Source organism: Polistes fuscatus, unplaced genomic scaffold (genome assembly GCF_010416935.1).
Source record: "Polistes fuscatus isolate 324 unplaced genomic scaffold, CU_Pfus_HIC Scaffold44, whole genome shotgun sequence".
NCBI lineage: Eukaryota > Metazoa > Arthropoda > Insecta > Hymenoptera > Vespidae > Polistes > Polistes fuscatus.
In genome coordinates this window covers 158,703-181,860 of record NW_025113123.1, presented here as the reverse complement: position 1 = coordinate 181,860, position 23,158 = coordinate 158,703, and the positions used below count along the sequence as shown (strand labels likewise).

At 40.5% G+C, this 23,158-nt stretch overlaps 1 pseudogene; it reads left to right on the top strand.

Annotated features, from left to right (window-relative positions):
- The first annotated feature begins 1,249 nt into the window (after positions 1 to 1,249).
- LOC122521626 lies at positions 1,250 to 7,356 on the top strand (annotated as a pseudogene).
- Positions 7,357 to 23,158: the final 15,802 nt, after the last annotated feature.

Genomic DNA, 23,158 nt, shown 5'->3' with positions numbered 1-23,158 from the left:
TTTTGGAGTAAAGAAAATTTAACTCAAAGAAGCTACGCCTTTAGATGCTTTTTAACTCTTCTGGAAGAAGAGTTAGTTTTACATATTACTGAAGAGACGAACAATTAATATAAACTGTTATTGAAGATAATACATTTAAAACGTATACTCGTGTTAACACTTGGAAAGACACATCAATATGTGGGATGTACGGATTTTTGGCTATCACGGACGTTAATCTCGAGGGTAAAGAAATTGACTCTAAAAGAGTATTGATCGACCGATGACATGGTAAAAATTAATATTTTTCAAAGAAATGGCGCGAGACAGATACATGATATTATTGCAAATGTTGCATTTTAATGTACAAAGTGATGATCCATTGATAAAAATACGACCTATAATGATACTCTAAAGAACTCTTTCTCACAGTAATTTTATCCGAACAAAGATTTGTGCATTGACGAAAGATTTATGCAATTCAAAGGCCTGTGTTACTTTAAACAATTTATTCCATCCAAAAGAAGTAGATTTGGTATAAAATCATTTATCCGCAACTGTACAACAAACTATGTATTAGATTATATAGTATTAGATTGGCAACTAAGTAATTGCCGATTTCAGTCATAGACGTCTTTCACTCCCATTTTTTTGAAAATTATACTTCTTTGGCGCGTTGGGGAAATGTAATGGGGAGTGATTTTGTTCCGAGCGTCTGGGAAAACGACACCAGAAGTTTCAGTATTTACGACGCGCGACAAGCGATTTCAAGTTTACGGCATGAATTGTCTCTTCTTCTTCCCCTTTTTTCTCAAGCCGGTCACCCCATCCAAATACTAATCGTACTCAGCGCTGCTTTACTTAAATGATCGAAGCGAGAACTAATACTGTAACCGCGCCATGGCTGTTGACGCGTGAAGTAATTCGATATATCTCTCTTATATTAGTGTGGACTGATATCTATATTTTGATATTTCTTTTATTTTTTTTTTATTTTTCTTATTTATAATAATAATAATTATTTTTTTTTAAGTTATTTTTTTTCTTCGAAGTTTTCTTTCAAGGTATTTTTGAGGTTATTGAGGTTATATTCGTTTTGGTACGGCAAAGAAGTATAACTTCTTACGTGCGTACATAAGTACACAACCAGTTTTTTTTATATCTGTAAATGTTGATCTTCTTTTTCTTATGTATGTTAGCTGTAATACTTACCTAGCTTTACAAGTTCATACGTATATTTTTTAAAGTTTTTTTTTACCTCGATATTAATATGGAGTGTCAAACGAACATCTTCGCTATATTTTGCTGTAAAATTTCCGTAAAAGAAAGAACGCAGTGCAAGCCGCCAGAAAGTTACGTAATGTGTATGGTGATGAAGCTCTTAAAGAAAGGCAATGCTGAAATTGGTTTGAAAAATTCCATTCTGAGGATTTTTCTCTTAAAGATGACCAACGTTCAGGTCGACCAGTTGTGCTTAATGAAGGTGGAATCAAAACCATCACCGAAGCGGATCGTCACGTTACTAAACGGGAGATTGCGGAAAAGTTAAATGTTTCACATACAGCCATTGAGAAGCATTAAAATGTGTCGGGTTCGTTAAGAGAAGCTGGATATTTTAGTTCTGCACAATTTGAAAGAGGTTTAATTGACAAAGCGCATCAACGCTTGCGATTTATTGCTTAACGCCAGAGATTCGATTCGTTTCTAACCATAAACTTTCCAGGAAAAGAGATAAGCGTTTCGGCTAGAGATCTGCGAGGGACCTCATTGCAGTTATCCTAGATCATTCAGTTGAGAAGCATACGTTTATGAAACGAACATCAGTAATTTTAATCCCAAAAAAATTCATTGGGCGGCGTGAAAATACAATTGAAAGTGAGAGTAGTGATAAAAACATTGTGAGTTTTAGAAAAAAAGTTATAAATAGAATTTCACCAAGTTCAGACTCGAATACTGATGAATCATATGAAAGTGAAGATATGAAGAAATGCTAGAAAAACTGGTTGCAGACGAAGAAGAGAAATGAAAACAGCTTATGATTCATTTGATAATATCCAATGGAACGAGTTCAATAGCAGGCAACAATCATTCCGTTCACTGGAAAAAGCGAGCTTCTGTTGGATTTGCCGTTTGACATTAGCCTAGATGAAGTTCTTTCGCTATTCTTGAATGAAACAGTAAAAGTTATTTAGTCACAGAAACTAAAAGATATGCAGAACAGAAATACTTAAACATGAAATGACTGGTTGACGCTAGACGAAATAAATGGAATCTCTCACAACTTCCGAAGAAATTAAAAAATTATTGGACTGATGATTTGGATGGGTCTAGTACAAACACCGCTCAGGAAATGTTGATCAACGGATCCTATATGCAATTTTTATTGCCACGCAGTACGATATCCTGCAATCGTTTTGAATTATTGCTATCAAACTTGCATTTTGCCAAAAATGAAACGATAGTACAAAATAACATATTTAGAACACTTGTAAACATATTAGCGGATAATTTTCAGAAAGTTTTTTTTCTAGGCCAAGATATTGTTGTCGACGAAACAATAGAGAGTAGATGGCGCAGTAAAGTATAACGGCTGTTTAAAAGTGTGCTCCTGCATTCTGCTGTATTTAGTTGTGTTATAAGTTATATATTAAAATAATTTTTGTTTTTCTACTGTTTTACATAGTGCATTGTAATTTTTATTTGTAACATTAGAGTTTTTTATTTTGGGTGTATGTTAAAAGCCCTCTAATCTGTGTTTCGGCCGTTGATTTTCAACCACAGTTTATATCATATTCAGACAGTACTGTCATATTACTTCTATTATTATTTTCTTGACATTGCCACCTATACCATGCCCGACAAAACTACAGAGTGGTGTTGTATTGTATACGGCTAATTGTTGACGATCTCGCTGCTACGACCCGGATATTTACAAACATAAATTTCACTTGGTCTGCGTCAAAGTTAGATATGCTCTTCACTCAAGATCCGAAGTCAAGGACTTTGTTACCAGCAAATGTCCTATGTGTTCAGGGGAAGAATGAGTATCCAATTTCTATTTTGGAGGAAATTAATATGAATTAAACAAAATAAACGACATTGATACGAAATCGCGAATATGGCTGCAAGACGGACAGAATAGATGCAAAATGTGACTCTCTAAACGAAGATTAAAAAGTTTTAGAAAAGCGAGTTGGTGCCAAATGTGACTCTCATATGAAGATTATAAAGCTTTAGAAAAGCGAGTTGCTGCAATTGAATCGGCGTCCATCGGATGCAACTTGTATGGTTGGCCAATCAATCAATCTGCAATTGCAAGCCATTCAAGAGATAGAAATGCGCTAACTGTATATGGAATCTAAACAACTTCGTGACCAATGTCCTATGTGTTCAGGGGAAGAATGCGTATCCAATTTCTATTTTGGAGGAAATTAATATGAAATTAAACAAAATAAACGACATTGATACGAAAATCGCGAATATGACTGCAAGACTGGACAGAATAGATGCAAAATGTGACTCTCTAAACGAAGATTAAAAAGTTTTAGAAAAGCGAGTTGGTGCCAAATGTGACTCTCTATATGAAGATTATAAAGCTTTAGAAAGCGAGTTGCTGCAATTGAATCGGCGTCATCATCGGATGCAACTTGTATGGTTGGCCAATCAATCATCTGCAATTGCAAGCCATTCAAGAGATAGAAATGCGCTAACTGTATATGGAATCTAAACAACTTCGTGACCAATTTGTTATTTCGTGTCTCCCAGAGGCGGCTTCGGAGAGCTTAACAGCTGCAGTGGTTAAACTCGGAAAAAATTTTAGAGGTTCCTGATATAAGCGCTAATAGCTTTTCATTGGTAGAGAGAATTGGATACAATAAATAGAAAAATGTTAGAGGAAATACTGTTCGCGAACGGGATATCATCGTGAAATGCCATTCGCCAAATTTGGTCGATAAGTTTATTGCCTGCAGGAGGAAATTGTATTCCTTACATTAGTTGTCAAATCCTAGTGACGACTTGTTATACCAAAACGTACTATCCGGTAGTTGTGATTTGTCCTCCTGTCACATATAAGAAAATTTTAAAAATTTTCTTGCTTAAATATTTTTAGTTGCATTTGCGTATGGTAACGATACGATTATTAGGGTAATTTACCTTTATATAACAAATAACTATAAATTCTATTTGTATTAACTTACATTATATTCACTATAAATTCTATTTGTATTAAGCAACTTTATGAACGACCATCGATAATTATCATTTTGACAGCATACGGTAACAAAAAAACATGTGTCATTTGTCTTTCATAGAGAAACCTGCCTTACCGACAGCTGAAGTCGGTAAGCGGGTAGTATGATAAGTGGAAGTCGGTAATACCGACTTCGTGCTCCTACATTACCGACACTTATTATTTAACATTTTGTTAATATAACAATTATTATTCGCGTTTATATTTAATTAAATAGTTACTGCAAATAACATTATATATGTTATTTAATCGAGAATAAACTTTAACAATTATTAAAAATTAATAAAACAAATAATTAATAACATTTATATTAAGTAATAATGTTATCTTGCATATAAATTCCCACAGTCGTAATAAATGCTCACGTGGAATGAAAAGAGATCTTTTAGCTTAAGAATAAGGCGCACGTGCAGTTCCGAGAATTTCTGCCTGATAGTAACTTGAAACCTTAGTCGCTACGGAGAATTGGCGGTTGATAGCAACTGATATTTTTCTGAGGCAAATTCCGTTCCCAGCTGACGACAGCAGTTTAGCGCTTGATGGTAACTAATATTTACTCGCACGTGCAAAACTAAAAGATCAGCACATTCTTTTCCCACGGGATGGTAAAAGTCGGTAGTGGAGGAAGCATCTAGCGCGAGTAGGGGTACCTTCCACTCGGCCGTATGGGACTCGACGTGGGGAGCTTAGAGACTCCTCTCCGGCAGTCTACCGGCAACCTATATACTTAATACATAAAAATCTACTATTAACATATAATTACCTCTGCTTAATAATCTTATACTTATACATTTTGTGCTCGAGAGTCTCTCTTCCAATATAACGACTTCTCATTTAAGACAAGTCTTTTTCAAGATAGTCTTCTTTATACGTTAACAATTTAGTTAACTTGGAAGACAGACTTTCTCATTATTTATAATAAATTATTAACAAATATAGTTAATAATTTATCCAATTTACTATTTTTTCTTGATTATACAATTTTGATGTAAGAGTTCGTACACGTCGCGCAGTTATAATTGATTATTACAATTTGCGTACAGTAAACGCACTTTAACACGCCACATTTATAATTCGTGTTACATTTGTAATATATCCGTGTGACAGTTACAAGAAGTGATCAAAATTGTGTAAACCACTTGTGAAACTCTCGTTTGTTTTAACATTGAAGAATATACTTTAGTTTTTACCTATTAATCAAGTGATATTCATTTAATAACAAAACCTTTTTACACCGAAATCCTGTGACCACCTAATCAATACAATTGATTCTAAGGAGCTTGGGTCCGTGGATTATCGGCATTCAGCACAAATCGTATTTTCTAGAGGATATATTCATCTATTTCAAGGGTAAGTACCTCTCATTCATCTTAACCTTACAAGTTATTGGCACTTGTTGGCTCTTCTAAGATCATCTAGCCCAGATCCCTGGTAAAGTACCAGCTGAACGGACTGACCAAAAATAGGGCAACATAGTTCTAAACCGTGTAAATTTTCTAAATTTAAAAGAAATTGACCGGGATAAGGAACGTATTTTTGTTTTTTTTTTGTGGAGTTTCTCGTTTAACTGCGGGGACGTCACATAGTAAAAAAAATATTTGGATTACGGCTAATTCTGTTTGCGTGGACCTTAAAAATGGATCGGTACCAGTAAAAATTTTGCCGTCAATGGACCTATCAAACATTCATAGTCTTTGTAAATAATATTGTAGTATTAGCTCTCAGCAACGTAATATTATTGCTGAATCATCGTTTAATTTAAAAATATATCAACCTAATGTCCAATCACCTATTCCTCATATTGATGAGTTTCGTGAATTTTTTAGAGAAACTAATCAGGACATTATTGCTGTCTCTGAATCATGGCTTTCCAGTTGTGTTGTGGATGCTCAAATATGGCTTCCGATGTTCCATCTACATCGGCATGATCGCAATCGTCGTCATGATGGAGGTGTTTTATTATTTGTACGCAATACGTTATCTTCTCGTATTGTGGCTTGCTCATCAAATCAGATAGATGGTTTTCCTGATGCTGTTCGTATGTGGAATCAACTACCGGAAGATATCGTAGCTCTAAGTGACTAAAAAGAATTCAGATTAAGATGTTATACCTACTTTATTGATAGAGATATTCAGCGTGTTTTGTGACTTACGATTTAATTTAATTTAATTTTTTTTTGTTTTTTTTTAACCATATGTTTATTGCTTTAAACCAATACTACTATACTACTTTTATAGAACCATTATACTTTTATTTATTATTTACTATTTTCTTTTTACATTTATCTACTTACTGTGCGTTTCTACTAATATAATGACAAGTTTAATAATAATTACATAATTTTAATTTCCGTTTTGTTTTATCTATACATTACATTTTACTATACTGTAATTAATGGCCTTTAGGGAGCCTAGGCTCTAGGGTCTATAAAATATTAATAATAAAATAAATAAATAATTCCGTGGAGGAGACAACTAGTATTTCGGCAGTATATTCCAACAAAGTCACATAAGTACGGTATAAAACTGTTCAAACTGTGCTCTACCGAAGGATACGCATGGTCTTCACAAATATATTCAGGATGAGATACAAGCGAAAAAAGGAAAGTTGGCATAGCATATAGTGGCTGCACTGAACTTACAGACAAATTATTGAACGAAGGATTTTATTTGTCGATAATTTTTACACTAGTTAAGAATTAACACTTAAATTTTGAAATTCTAAGATGTATGTGGTTGGAACGTTACGGCGTAATATAAAAATATCCCAAGTTTTGTAATGTCGTACCCGTTGAAAAGAGGTGAAATGGTGACACGAAAAGATCATAATGGTATTGTAGTCATAAAATGGAGAAATGTTCGCGATGTCAGAATCTTATCCACAAAACATCCTCCCATTATGACTCCAAGCTCGGATTCTACACATCGCGGTCGTCCTCCGAAATTGAAATCTATGGCGATAATGGCATACAATATTGGAAAAACTGATATCGACAAAAGCAAACAAATAGTGTCATATGCAACAAACATATGAAAAAGTATCAAGTGGTATCGCAAAGTTAGTATTATATTTACTTTTAGGGATAACGATCGTAAATGCACATATAGTGTATCAGATAGTGTGACGTCCCGCCACGCTTATAGCTTTTTAATATTATTTTTTTCTTTGAAACATGCTATCTTCCTTAGTACTTTTCCTTTACATGATATACTGGGAAGTCTCCTCGTTAATTCATACACGTGTTCGACCTATTTGTCCTCTACGGCAGTGCAAACTCATTTCAGAAATGCGATCCGAGAGCAATCTTGGACGCGCATCCGCTAAAAGTTTGAATAAGAAGGGCGGATAAACGTGTAAGACAACATTTGGTCCATCAGCAGAGAATGAATATTCTGCGACGGAATAAAGCTAGAAAAAATAGGCGCCTGAGCAACCTAATTAAATATTAAAATTACTAATTGCTGCCACTGCGCAAATGACGCGAGTGCAGTCTCCGCCGATGCAAATTCTTGGAATGCTCATGGCACTGTTTAGGACAGCAGAATGCGGCCGTGGGAATGGGTGCAAGCAAACCTCCATCAGGGTGAATATCGGTCTATATGGAAAGCCTCTTTTGAGACCCCACGTACTAATACTATCTGTTTCATTGTAGTTGTTGTTGTCTTTGTTAGAGCCTCAGTTTTTCAAGTAGATTGAAGGATTCTGTCATTGTTGAATTCGGAGTGTGATCAGGGTAGTGTTAAGCTTTTTAAACATTAGACCAATTAACAAATCTATAAACTGTAATTATTGTAAAAGAGATAGGCATTTGGAAAGCTATTGTTGGCAAAAGAAAGGTTTCCCTTTTCCTTCCAAATCTAAGCGAAAATCTCCTAGCAAGCCTGGATCCCCTACCAAATTTAGGTCTCCTAAGAAAAAGACTCCAATAAAGAGATGCCAGTATTGTAAGAATTTTGGGCACCAAATTCTCGAGTGTAAAAAACTTAAATATAAAATCGATAATCTAAATTCGGGAAACTTGGAAAAGGGTGCGGCGGAAGACGCCCGTTGCTCCCCCACTCCCGAGGAGCGTCCAAAGAGTCATGCCCAGAGACCAGGACCGTCTCGATCAAGCAAGTAAAGTATAATCCAAGGTGGGAGTCTCCTTGTGTCACAGCGTTCTCACCTCGAATGACTGGACAAGTGACATTTATGATTGACACTTGCGCAGAAATAAATTTACTTAAGAGAAATTGCATTGAACCTTTAACAGAAATTAACAAGATGGACCTATTACAATTGACGAGAATAACTCTTGAGAAACAGAGCACACTGGGTACTTCAGTTATTCGCATATTCGGGGAAGACGTTTTATTTCACGTAGTCGACGAAAACTTCCCCATTCATTTCGACGGTATCTTAGGGATGGATTTTTTAGGATCCAGATCCGCTATTATTAATAATACCCTCGGATGTTTGAATTTTAAGAATATGTCCGTACCCTTTTCAAGAAACGAAAGTGTTTGCATTCCGTCACGTTCGTCCAAAATTTCCTACTGCTACGTTAAAAATTCAAATATTTCAGAAGGTTATATGCCCCGCTTACAGCTTCCAGCTGGTATTTATGCTGGCGAGGCCTTAATTAAAAATAATAACGGAAAAGGGTTTTTCAAGATTTCAAACACTACATCGAAACCTTATATGTTTTAATTCCCGCGTTTGGAACTTTCGGATTTTGAAGAAGATACCCTTCTAAATTCAGGATCCAATACTAGTAATAAAACTAACGATCCTGACACGTCCGAGGTCCTATCCTTTATCCATACAATTTTCACCGAAAAGAATGGAGAAGAGATTCCCAAATTAAATTCTCTTGAGGCCAAACCTTCTCTTACCTCCTCTCGAGCCGAATCCCTCAAGGCTCTTCTCCGCCTCGATCACTTGCATTTAGAAGAGGCGGAATCTGTTTCTAAATTACTAGACTAAAACGCTGACATTTTTCATCTTCCTGGCGAACCGCTTGGTTGCACCGATCTTTTACAACATCAAATAATTACTACCGATGACATTCCGGTGCACACCAGGCAATATAGATTTCCGCCAATACATAAGGAAGAAGTAAAGAAACAAACCTCGGAGTTGCTCAACGACGGCATAATAAAACCATCTATTTCGCCTTACAACTCTCCAGTATGGATAGTCTCAAAGAAAGCGGATTCTGGAGGAAACCCAAAGTGGAGAATGGTGATAGACTACCGTAGCTTAAACGAAAAGACGGTAGGTGATGCTTACCCCATTCCTAATATAACGGAAATACTTGATCAGTTAGGGGCAGCAAAATATTTCTCCATCTTTGATTTAAAATCGGGTATCCACCAAATAAAAATGCATCCGAAAGATAAAGCTAAGACAGCTTCTTCAACACCATATGGCCATTATGAATTTACCAGAATGCCATTTGGTCTTAAGAACGCGCCTGCAACATTTCAAAGATTAATGGATTACGTTTTAACCGGGTTTGTAGGGCGAAGAAATGTTCGTTTATTTAGATGACGTAGTCCTATACTCTAGATCGCTAAGCGAACATGAGTCTAAATTTGGAAAACTCGCGCAAAGGCTACGTAAAGCCAATCTAAAATTACAGCCTTATAAGTGCGAATTTCTAAGACGGGAAGTAACTTATCTAGGCCATATAATAAGTAGAGACGGCGTAAAGCCAGATCCAAAGAAAGTGATGGTAGTAAAAGAATTTCCTCGACCAAGAAACGTTAAATCAATTAGACAGTTCTTAGATATTTCTGGCTATTATAGGAAATTCATACCTGCCTTTTCTAAATTATCAAAGCCACTTTCGGACTTATTAAAAAAGGACGTTCCTTTTGAATGGGGACGAACTCAAGAAAATAGTTTTTGTTTGTTGCGCGACACACTTTGCAAAGAACCAATTTTGGCCTTTCCAAATTTCGAATTACCTTTCAATGTTACCACCGATGCTTCCGGATACGCAATCGGTGCAGTCTTAAGCCAGGGTCCAATCGGTAAAGATTTACATATTTCATACTGCTCTCGAACATTAGAGAAAGCAGAAATAAATTACTCCACCATAGAGCGGGAATTGCTCCGCCCCTATTTGTATGGTAGAGAATTTACATTGGTAACCGACCATCGACTTCTGGTATGGAAAAATCGTTCAAAGACCCCACTTCACGACTCGTAAAGTGGAGTCTCAAATTGGCAGACTATAATTACAAAATTGTCTATCGACCTGGTTCTTCTAATGCAAACGCGGACGCTCTATCAAGAAATCCTTCGGAAGTTAGCAAGGTGCTACCCGTAGGTGCGAATAACTCTAGCGACCGCCAAATACAATTTGAAACCAAGGACAGTCCGACCGATGACGAAAACAGTGACTTTGACATCGTCATGGACAATACAGACGTCCTCAATGAAACACCTGACGAGATAAACGACCTAACTAAATCACCGTGTACTTTAAATAATACAAGGGAGACAGACGACGTAAGTTCTGACGCGGGGAGTACAAATGATTATAGTATTCTTTATTCCCCACAGCAAGCACGCGTTGATATTCACACGCGAATGCTCACGTCGAATGTAAGTATAACTAGAGACCCGTTAACTTTACGAAGAGAAAATTTAATAATTTTCACTGATCTTGAAGGCACGCCGTGTGACGCGGGTGCAACACTTCTTAGTGAATCGAATCTTCTGCCCAAGCTTGCAGACTTAACTTTAGCACGTGCTAAAGTTACTAATATTAGCAAGTTTTATTTAATCACTATTCCGATAAAAGAACATTGTATAAATAGTGTTAAATACGAAATTTTGGTAGAAGCATTAGGGTCTCTACTCTCCGCCACACACGAATTAGGTCTCAACATCTATCAAACATCAGCGGCATAAGGTAAGTAAAAGATTCTACTTATTTTGGATTTGAGGCTCCTCTTGACCAGATCCCGAGTAGAGTCTGGCTCAACGGATTGACTCGAAACAGGGCACTCTTCCTAACCGAGTAGATTCTGAGAAAGATTGACCGGGAAAAAGGAAGATTAGAATTTGTTCTTGCTCCTCTTGACAACCCCATCTGGGACGTCACAGGAAGTCAAAACTGGTGGCAGCGGTGGGATTCGAACCCACGCCTCCGAAGAGACTTGTGGAGTAGATTACTACTTTTATGTGTATTAATAAGAATTAAAGAAAGGAAAATTTCTTTATATGAGAATAGTAAACAAACTGATTCATGTATTTATAAATAATTAATATATTTATCACGGGTGAGCTCCATGAAGCACGTATCATTTTGTAAATTGCATATATTGTTTTATCTTATTTAGGAAAAAGTAATAACGCTGAATATTTATTCAAGAGATGAATAAGTAGATTAAAATCAGTTAACAAGTTTTAAGAATACGTTTTCGTTTTTGTTGATTAACAATAAGTAAATGAAAAAGAGCTATTTTCAAAATATATATTCGATAACATAAATCAAATTACAACATATATTGTATCGTAAGATGGAAAAAAAAAAAACAAAAATATTAGTAGAATATAATTAACATTCAATCAATTGCAAACAACCGATGAAATAACATACTATATTACGTTACAGCATTTTTCAGTTCAATTTATGCAACAAGAAATTTCTGTATTATTTTGTTGACTTGAAAACTTTATACATATCATTGAACCCTTTGTTAACTGCTTAATTATAATCTGAGATTAATTCTACGTGAACCTCATTACGATTTTGTTATTAATATTTTTTATATAGGACAGAGTGCCGTGTAGCAAAAGGGTTAATAACACCTAAATCTCGTCATCAATTTTATCACTAATTAGTGAGAGTCATAGTTAGTAAGCAGCGACCTCTGAGTGGTTCCCGCCATAAGTATCCTCCTTGAGAGGAGAAACAAACAGCTGCCTATGCGACTAACGGGTCTTAAGGGTTGCCAGCCCTCTCGACCCTAAACATTTGGCACAAGTAATTCAAAAAAGCCTCGGATTAATTCTTTTACCGGCGAGCCCTCAGGTTCGTCCGAACCAAATGACTCTCCGGTTGCTGCTTGTGTCGCACCTGTTCCCACAAGGCACACCGACGGGTTCCCTTGCTTGGTGCCCGGTTGTAGCAAGACTTTTGCCACCTCTTGCGGTAGAGGTGTGCATACTCAGCGCCAACACAAAGACTGGAACGACCAACAACTTAGTTTCAACATTTTGAACATAAAAACTCCCTGGTCAGCTGAAGGGTCTTCTTCTCTAGCTCGCAACAAGGCTCGCTTAAAAGTTGCGGGCGAAGGTTTATAAATCAGACCCTGCATGCTTGCCACATCAATCGAACTATAGAAGCCATAAAGGGGCAGAGGCAGTATGAACACTACAAAGAGAGTGTAGAGAGAGCGCTCTAGGAAATAAGACTACTGGATACAACTCCCAGTAGTCCAAGCCCGACAACCCGGCTATGTAGTGGGGACCTGAACAATAATCTTCTCACCGCTATTTCGAACATTAACGATTTACCAAGAACGGGCTATAACATAGCTCGCCTGAAGTAAATCTGCTGCCAGTCTAAAAATTTGAACACTGATTCTCTGCTAGAAGAGACCTCTCTATACATTAGAGAGATCTTTCCTATCTCCAATCGACATAGTCTTCAGATGGAATCTTCGCACGAGGCAGTCACAAGCCGCAAGCGGCGCCGAGCTGAATGTGCTCGTAGGCACCATGCATGGTCTAAGAACCCATGCAGAGCCCTTCGTACCATCTTGAAGGGCAAGGAAGCTTCCGCCATGCCCGACAAAGCGGTCATGGCTCTCTACTGGGAAGCGGTTTTCACCGCTTTGTGCGATAGTTCTCCTCCTCTGAGAGGCTCTATTCTAGAGGAACTGTGGAAGCCGATCGAGGACGACAAAGTTCGCGGAGCATTTCCAGGAATGGGCACATCAACCGGGCATGACCTGATCACTGCGCGGCAAATACGTGCTGTTCCAGTGAGTATTGAACTCGATAAGGAGATAGTAATACTTATGGGAATAGTGGAAGAACTCCCGAAAATATCGAATAAACATTAGTTGAGGAAATTAAAACGCATTTAGAAACCGCCGTCGATATCAAAGCCGAAGCTTAATTAACAATAGACAGGTTCGAATCAATAAGTTTTCAGAATACGAATTCACCTGACCGAAAAAGACAACAACCACTCCAAGCTTATTCTACTTGTGCACCTATCTCGTGTGGCATATGTCGCGATAGGCGTTGTACTTTGGAGTGCGAGCAATTACTTAAAGCAGAACCTGTGGATAGCAGAAAAATCGTGTTAACGCCAATTTGTGCTTGAATTGTTTACAAACGGGTCATCGACTTAATGCATGCAAAAAAGGCCGTTGCAGGAAGTGCATCGGCGGGCATCATGAGTTATTGCATGTAAGAGAGACCGTTGCGGCAAGTGCAACGGTGGGCTCCACGAATAATTGCATCCAAAGGGCATCGAGAATGCTGGATGCACATATACAGCTCAATCACTCTCAAGCACCCGCGTTGTTACTAACGGCGGAGGTGCACTTGTTGGATCGCGACGGTAGGCCACACAAATGCGTGTACTGTTGGATTCGGGTCCCGAAGCGCATTTTTTAACGATACGGTTCGCAAATCTTCTACGGATAGCAACACAAGACGAGGACGTACCGATATCGGGATTAAACCGAACTTAAACTAAGGTAAGCCAGGCGATCGAAACAATCATGAAATCGCGAACGAAAGATTACGCGATAAAGTTAAAATTTTTACTGCTACAAACCGTAACGAATCAGTTGCCTTCTCAACGAATTCCGCGAGAAAAATTAGTCATTCCGGCAGGAATCCAATAGGAAATTGGCAGATCCTTAATTTCATCAACCCGCGAATTTCTATGCGATTCCTTGGATCAAAATCTTTGCGTCATTATGAGCGCTCAGGTCAGATCATTCGATTAAGTGAAGGTCTAATTGCAAGAAAAACGGTATTAGGTTGGCTCGTGATGAGCGCAGGGACCACACGTACTCCACAGAGCTTTAGTTGCCACGCCGCTACCATCGAATTACACTCGCAATTAGAAAAATTCAGGGAATTTGAGGAAATAGCGGAAAATAATACTCGATCGTACGAGGAAAATTTATGCGAAGCTCATTATAAAAGACATACGCGACGGGATGAATCGGGTAAATATATAATAAGGTTGCCTTTTAAGGAAGAGGATCGACAGTTAGGCGATTCTTACGCGAACACGCTGCGAAGATTTCACGCGCTAGAACGGTCGTTATCGCGCAATCCTGAGATGAAAAATGAATATATAAAGTTTTTATCCGAATATGAGGGGAACTAAGGCATATGACAAGAATAGAAGGAGCATCCCGCGAAGAAGGATACTATTTGCCTCATCATGCAGTATTAAAACATACTAGTCTTACCACCAAGTTACGAGTTGTTTTTGACGCGTCGTCAAAGAGAACAAACGGAAAATCGTTAAATAACGTCCTAATGGTTGGTCCAACAATACAGGAAGACCTTTTTACACTTCTCGTGAAGTTTAGATCGCGCGCTATCGCGCTAACTATGGACATCGCAAAAATGTACCGGCAAATAAGAATGGACCCACGCGATCGCAAATATAAAAATATTCTTTGGCGCCCGAATAGGAACGAGCTCGTGAGAACGTATAGGTTAAACACGGTAACTTATGGAACCGCCTCTGCGTCGTTTTTAGCAACGCGAACAGTAAATCAACTCGCGAGCGACGAATTTCAGCAATTTCCAAATGCCGCTATCGTCCTTAAAGAGGATTTTTATGTGGAAGATTTATTAACAGGAGCACATACAGTTAGAGAAGCGAAACAAATCCGCGATGAATTAATTCAAATAACTAAGAGAGCAGGTATGCACCAAAGACAATGGGCTTCTAATTGTGTAGAAATTTTAGAGAATTTAGATACTACCGATAATAATATCTTAAGCCTGGATTCGTCAGGCACCATTAAAATCTTAGGTATTAATTGGAACGCGGCCCAGTTTAACATAGGATATACAGTGAAGCGAGCAGATGATCAAACAAAGATCACTAAGCTTAGCATATTATCTGAGATATCGCAACTATTCGATCAATTAGGTTTGTTAGGTCCGGTAGTAATCAACGCTAAAATCGTAATGCAACGTCTATGGCAATTAAAATCATCGTGGGACGAAGAAGTCCCAGCCGATATGTACGAGGTGTGGCAAACTTTTCGACGGAACCTCCCCACGATCCAGAAGATAAGATTAACGCGAAACTTCGCGGGCGACGGGAAAGAAATAGAAATGAACGGATTATTCGACGCGAGCAAAAAGGCTTACGGCGCGTGTATATGAAAACTATGGAAAAAAATCGCCGAGTATCATTACTTTGCGCACAATCTAGGGTAGCTCCGCTGGAAACACAATCACTCCCGCGATTAGAACTTTGCGGCGCATTATTACTCTCGCGACTGTTTAAGGCCACAAAAAATGCCTTACGTAGAAGTAATATTTGCCGTACGATATTTTGGTCAGACTCGACAATAGTATTATATTGGATTAACACTCCGCCGCACACCTTAAAAACTTTTGTGTCACATCGCGTAGCGGAAATTCAGGAAAACACAGCCCGCGAGCTGTGGCGACATGTATATCCGAACATAACCCCGCGGATTTAATATCTCGAGGCGTTACCCCCATTGAACTTCGTGAAAATAAATATGGAAGTCAGGACCGACGTGGCTCGTTAAACCGGAATCAAATTGGCCACATAGTCGATTGAAATCGGTCGAAATTCCTGAAATAAAAAGGATTGCAGCGCACGCGATATTGAACGTTCCATTTGATCTATTTAGGCGGTATTCTTCATTCATAAAGCTAAAACGGATAATAGCTTATTGCGTTTAGTTCGCACGCAACTCGCGCAATACAAAAAAAAAGAATAATAGACGAATTAACGGTAGACGAATTAAAGGACGCAGAATCAATTGCAATTAGATATGTGCAAAAGGAAGCATTCTCCGAAGTCATCGAATGTATCAAATCTAAGAAAGAGGTTTGCGCGTCGTTTTCCCTACTTAACCCTTTTATTGATAGTCTGGGAATAATAAGAGTAGGAGGTAGGTTAGCCAGAAGCAATTTGCCGTACGAACGAAAACATCCGGCATTGCTGGCTAAGGATCATGCGATTACGAACGCGATAATACGTGAAAAACACTTTCAGACAAGTCACGGTGGTACGCAAGCCACGCTGAATGCTATTAGTAAATCGTTTTGGTCAATAAACGGGCGAAGTAGCGTAAAAAGAGTAATTTATGAATGTATCGTTTGTCGGCGGTTGAAACCTACCAACCCCTCAATATCCAATGAGCGATTTATCGGCGAATCGTTTACTACAAAATCGTCCTTTTCTCCATACCGACGTAGATTTTTGTGTACCGTTATTTATAAAGGAAAAGCAACATCGGAATCGTGGTCGCGTTAAGATATAAGTAGCAATATTTAATTGCTTCAACACTAAGGCCGTACATCTAGAACTCGTGAGCGATTTAACAACTGAAGCCTTTTTAGCAGCCTTACATAGATTTATGGCACGCCGTGGTAAATGCTCGGACATATATTCCGACAACGCGATAAATATTTTTGGTTCCGCGAACGAATTAGAGGCCCGCGTATCTCGAAGTTTAGCAAATGAAGGAATAAAGTGGCATTTCATCCCACCACGCTCCCCTCATTTCGGAGGTTTGTGGGAGGCGGCTGTAAAATCATTTAACAATTTGACTACTGTTAAAAAAGCAAATATAAACAGGAAATCATCAATTTTCGAAATTTTCATTTTGGAAGAGCTTATAGAATTCATTGTTGAACGCATTAATAAATATAATGAAAATGGCACAAGCAGCAATGTACATAATTTTGCGGAAACTACAGTTCCCGAAATATATAATTTTTTGGCCGTTACTATTCTAATGTCACGAGTACGTAAAGTATCTTTATCAGAATATTGGAGTAAGGACAAGCTGATAAGAACAGAATCATTTGGTGAAATAATATCAAGGATCGATATATATTTTCATTAAAAATCCTGAATTTTTCTGATAATAACATTGAAAATGATGATCCAATCAGGAAAATACGTCCAATCCTTGATAAATTAAGAACATCCTTCAAAGCAGCATTTTATCCGTTTGAAAAGTTATGCATAGATGAAAGTTTATTTTTATTCAAAGGAAGATGTTATTTTAAACAATATATACCGTCAAAAAGAAGCAGGTTTGGGATTAAATCCTTTGTTATATGTGATTGCGAAACAGGCTTTTTTCAAGATTCGATTGTATATTGCGGGGCCAACATGGTAATATCTGATACCGTCAACATCGATAGGAAAGTCTGGCCAGGTTGTAATGACGCTTTTAGAATCGTATCTTGGAAAGGGTTATACACTCGTGACAAATAATTGGTAATATCAAATATCCCAATATCAAAGAAAGGTAAGGACCCAGCACCACCAGGAAGCTACAGACCAATTAGCTTGACAAACAAAATCAGCAAGATTTTTGAAAAACTCATTAAAATAAACCTAATGGATCACATAAATGCCCACAACATAATTCCAGATAACCAATTCGAGTTCAGAGCTAAACACTCCACAACACACGCAATAAACAAACTCTCCTCAGACGTAAACTCATATATTCTAAATGGCAAGCTGGTGGGCGTATCTCCATTGAACTTAGAAAAGGCTTTCGACTCGGTTTGGCTTAATGGATTGACGTTCACTTTGATGCAACTCAGCTTCCCAATCCACCTTGTTCAGTTAAGGGGTTACATGGATTTACACAAAGAAAAAATAGCATATTTTGGAATTTTTATCCAAATTTTTAATAACACTGAAGATACATATTTAATAAACATTTTCTGAAATATTTGTTTAGGCTTACGTCTAGGATGTTGGACAAGCTACAGCGCTCAAGAGCGGTGCGTGCTGCTACGGAGTTGCGGAAGAGGAGTGTATATATGTAAAGAAAGTAGACTTTCTTCATTTGAATCTGCTACGCTTCACACACTACGCACGCCTCCTTCAATTTACTCTCACTAGATGAAAAATAGATAGGATGATGTGGCGGCCTGCCGTCGATAAGCAGATTTCTACCTTATCCTATGCGACGACTAGCGCTGCCAACCTCATCATTGATTCCTTGTCCAAACCACTTTGGCGTTAGTACTCTATCACGGTTAACAACGTTTGCTCTAAAAAATTCCACTAGAGAAAGAAATTACACGTGCTCGAGCTACAACGCATTTTTGTTATCTATTCTTGTTTGTAATAGTTTATGAATAAATAAATGTTACATAAAAATAGTAGTGGCGACCAGTGTTTGAATTAATAAAACGCAAGTTCCTGGTTCCTTCCGCTACATAATTGGTGACCCCGACGTGATCCAAAAAGATTATCGAAGCCACGTGCAACCGCGTGTTGGCTGACGTGATCCGAAAGATCATCGAAGCAACGTGCAACCGCGTGCTCACCGACGTGATCCGAACGGATACGAAAATCGCGTAGGGAGCGACGACCGACGAAGATCTGCAAGCCGGCAACCGACTTTGCTGACGAGCAAGAAGCACCTTGAAGTCACCTATGAGGCGTTCACCGCAGAGGTCCATCCGTGTGCCCGTCGAGAATCCGAGAAACGACGCCGCGGACGACAATATGGACCAAGCCGATCAACAGCAACATCAACGAGTTTCCAATGACGATGACGAAGTAACGGTCAATGCGACACGCGCCGTGAAACTTCCACCTTTTTGGAAGGAGAACCCGGTCCTCTGGTTCGCTCAAGCGGATGCAGCATTCCACATCGCCCGCGTCACCAGTGACACCACGAAGTTTTAACATCTCGTGGTCCATCTGGATCAAGATATCTTACCATTTGTATCAGATATCCTCGTGGCACCGCCTCAAGAGGGTAAGTTCGAGGCCCTCAAGGCACGCATCATCAGCGCCTTCGACGAGTCAAGTGAGAGCAAGCTACGGAAATTGCTTCGGAGAAGCCAGCCCACCGATGCAAAACCTAGTAACATTCTGCAGAGACTACGCAACATAGCCAACGGCCAGTGCACAGATAATATCCTGTGGACTTTATTTATGAACCAGCTCCCCGACTACATAAGGAGCATATTGGCCATAAGCGAGGTACCAGACTTAACAAAGCTAGCTTTGCAGGCGGATAAAATTCTGGAGGTGTCCAAGACCGACGTCGCCGCTGTTACGTCGACACCTGCCAGGGAGACGCGCCATACTGTTGCGGACACCGAATTGGCGGAGCTACGTGACATGGTGAAAAATCTGTCGCTGGAGTTGAGCAAATTACGTCCCCGGCGCAACCGTAGCCGCAACCACGGTAGCAGCGTCATGGTGAACAACGGCCTATGCTATTACTATTCGCGATTCCAAGCGCGGGCCAGGAAATGCCGACAGCCGTGCACCTGGGTTCAGAATCGAGACTCCGCAGACGTCCGTCGCCCCAAAACCAGTTTCAACGTCGACCGCAGCCACGGCAACGCGGGAAACTAACCGCGCCGTCCCGGATACTGGCGAAAGCGGACGGCGGAAAACGGTACCGCCTTATAATCAAAGATCAGGTTAGTGGCTCGCGATATCTCATCGACACGGGAGCTGACCTGTCAATAGTTCCTAGACATTGCGCACACGGCAAGCGTATTCAGCCTGCGAGTTACAAGCTGTACGCGGCAAATGGCTCGACGATCAACACTTACGGGACAACCCTCATCAACGCCGACCTGGGACTTCCCAGATCGTGCCCATGGATCTTTATCGTTGCCGACGTATCGCAACCGATCATCGGAGCAGATTTTCTGTGCCAGCCTAATCTCTCCGTAGACCTTCGTGGACGACGCCTCATTGATAATTTAACGCAAATGTCATCTCAGAGGAAGCTCGTGATTCCCGCGCAAACGACCGTCTCGTTCATTTATCCTGACGGACCGCATGTCAAGCTCCTGAAGGAATTCGTCGACCTAACCTCGCCGTCGATCAAGGAAGCAGTTGCCCACACGGTACGTCATCATATCGTCACGAAAGGTCCACCCGTCTACGAGCCAGCACGTAGATTACCTCCCGACAAGTTAAAAGCCGCCAAGGCGGAGTTTCAACATATGCTGGACCAAAGTATTTGTCAACCGTCCAAGAGCCCATGGGCCAGCCCCCTTCATCTCGTCACCAAGAAGAACGGAAACTGGAGGGCATGTGGCGACTACAGGAGACTGAACGCGATAACGGAACCAGACAGTTATCAAATTCCACATTTGTATGATTTCAAGCATAGTTTAAATGGTCGCACGATATTTACAGTTATCGACCTGAAACGCGCATATCATCAGATTCCAGTAGCTCCGGAGGATCGCCCAAAGACAGCTGTCATCACACCGTTTGGCCTTTTCGAATTCAACGTCATGCCCTTCGGACTCCGGAACGCAGCACAGACTTTCCAGCGTTTTATGGACAGCGCGTTGCGAGGATTGGATTTTTGCTACTGCTACATCGACGATATCCTAGTAGCGTCGTCAACGCCGGAGGAGCACACAAGGCACCTTCGAACGTTATTCGAGAGGTTATGTGAATTCGGCCTTACTATCAACGTATCCAAATGCACCTTCGGTGCCCGCGAGGTCGAGTACCTCGGCTACAAGATCAACGTACAAGGTACACGCCCAATGGAGGAGCTCGTTAATGTCATCCAACAGTATCCAAAACCCAAAGACATCAGCTACCTACGAAGATTCTTGGGAATTGTTAACTTCTATCGTCGTTTTATTCCGCACGCCGCATCGGTGCAGGTACCACTGCACACCTATCTGGTAGGCGCCTGGAAGAAGGACAGGCGACTTATCAAATGGACTCCGGATGCCGAGCTCGCGTTCGATGCGTGCAAACGACAACTCGCTGAAGCGTTACTACTTGCACATCCTATTGCAGATGCACCGCTGATCCTGCAGACGGACGCCTCCGACAACGCTATAGGGGCGGTCTTGCAGCAACGAAGTGGGGATCAATTCCAACCTTTAGGTTTCTTCTCGAAAAAGCTATCGCAAACGCAGACAAGATACTCGACTTACGACAGAGAGCTACAAGCGATTTATAGCAGCCTCAAATTCTTCTGATTCTTGGTCGAAGGACGACACCTAATAATTAAGACTGACCATAAACCATTAACTTTTGCATTTCGACAGAAGGCCAGCAAGGCGTCACCACGACAACTACGACAATTGGACTATATCGGGCAGTTCACCACCAATATCATCTTTGTCGCAGGCGACGAGAACACAGTCGCGGACGCGTTCTCCAGGGTAGAGGAAATTAGCATGCCTGTCGTTGTCAGTACACTAGACTTGGCAGAACATCAAGCGAGAGACGAGGAACTCGCTGCACTGATCGATCCTGAAGCAACAACGTCGCTCGTATTACGAAAGTTACGAGTCGATAACACCGAGACAATCATTGACTGCGACGTCTCTGGAACCGATGTCCGACCATACGTTCCGCAGACGCTGCGAAAACGCATCTTTGATACTTCACACAACCTGGCACATCCCAGCGCACGTTCTACTAAGAGCTTAATAGCGCAACGGTTCGTCTGGCACGGCATGAACGGCGATATTACCCGTTGGGTACGCACCTGTCTGCCGTGCCAACGCAGCAAGATTCAACGACACACGAAGAACGCTCCGGAACGAATTCCAATACAGGACACACGTTTTCATCATGTCCATATGGATATCGTTGGACCACTGCCGTTATCGAGAGGTTACCGCTACTACCTTACGATGATCGATCGTTTTACCAGGTGGCCGGAAGCCATCCCCATCGCCGATATGTCATCCGATAGCGTCACGAAAGCATTCTTTAGCGGTTGGGTCGCTCGCTTCGAAGCACCCGCCGTCGTGACCACAGACCGAGGTTCGCAGTTCGAGTCTTCCTTTTTCAAGCTTTAACGATACTTTTAGGTTGCCAACGAACTCGGACAGCCGCGTATCATCCCGCCTCCAATGGAATGATAGAGCGATGGCACCGTTCGCTTAAAACTGCAATCATGTGCCACGGTACACGAGACTGGGTCGACGTTCTTCCCGTCGTCTTGCTAGGACTACGCACCAGCTTCAAGGAAGACCTTCGAGCAACAGCAGCAGAGCTCGTTTACGGGACGACGCTAAGATTTCCTGGCGAATACTTCCTTAGTGACGAACCTGCTAACGATCCGCAGATATTCCTCAAGAATTTTCGGGAGAGAATGCGTGGAGTTCGGTCAGCACCAACTGCGCATCACTCCAAGGCTAGGGCGTTTGCGCATAGGACTCTGCATTCCTGCACCCACGTGTTTTTCAGGGTCGGAGTTTCTTCAGGACCGCTTTGTAAACCCTACGAGGGTCCGTTCGAGGTATGGGAAAGGATATCGGACAGCGTTTTATGCGTCAACGAAAACGGAAAACCGTCGACGATTTCGACAGAGCGACTCAAACCAGCTTTCTTCGAGGCCACTCAGCAAACGGACATCGCCCCGACTATGGTGGGCAACAACGACAGCCAATCTCCGATCTCGAACCAACCTAAAACCTACTTATCTAGGAAGAGGATATGTTTCACGACTTCGGTTAGCCTAAGTCGCTCGGGGTGAAGTACTATGGCGGCCTGCCGTTTATAAGCAGTTTTCTACCTTATCCTATGCGACGACTAGCGCTGCTAACCATATCATTGATTCCTTGTCCAAGCCACTTTGGCGCTAGTACTCTATCACGGTTAACAACGTTTGCTCTAAAAAATTCCACTAGAGAAAGAAATTACACGTGCTCGAGCTACAACGCATTTTGTTATCTGTTCTTGTTTGTAA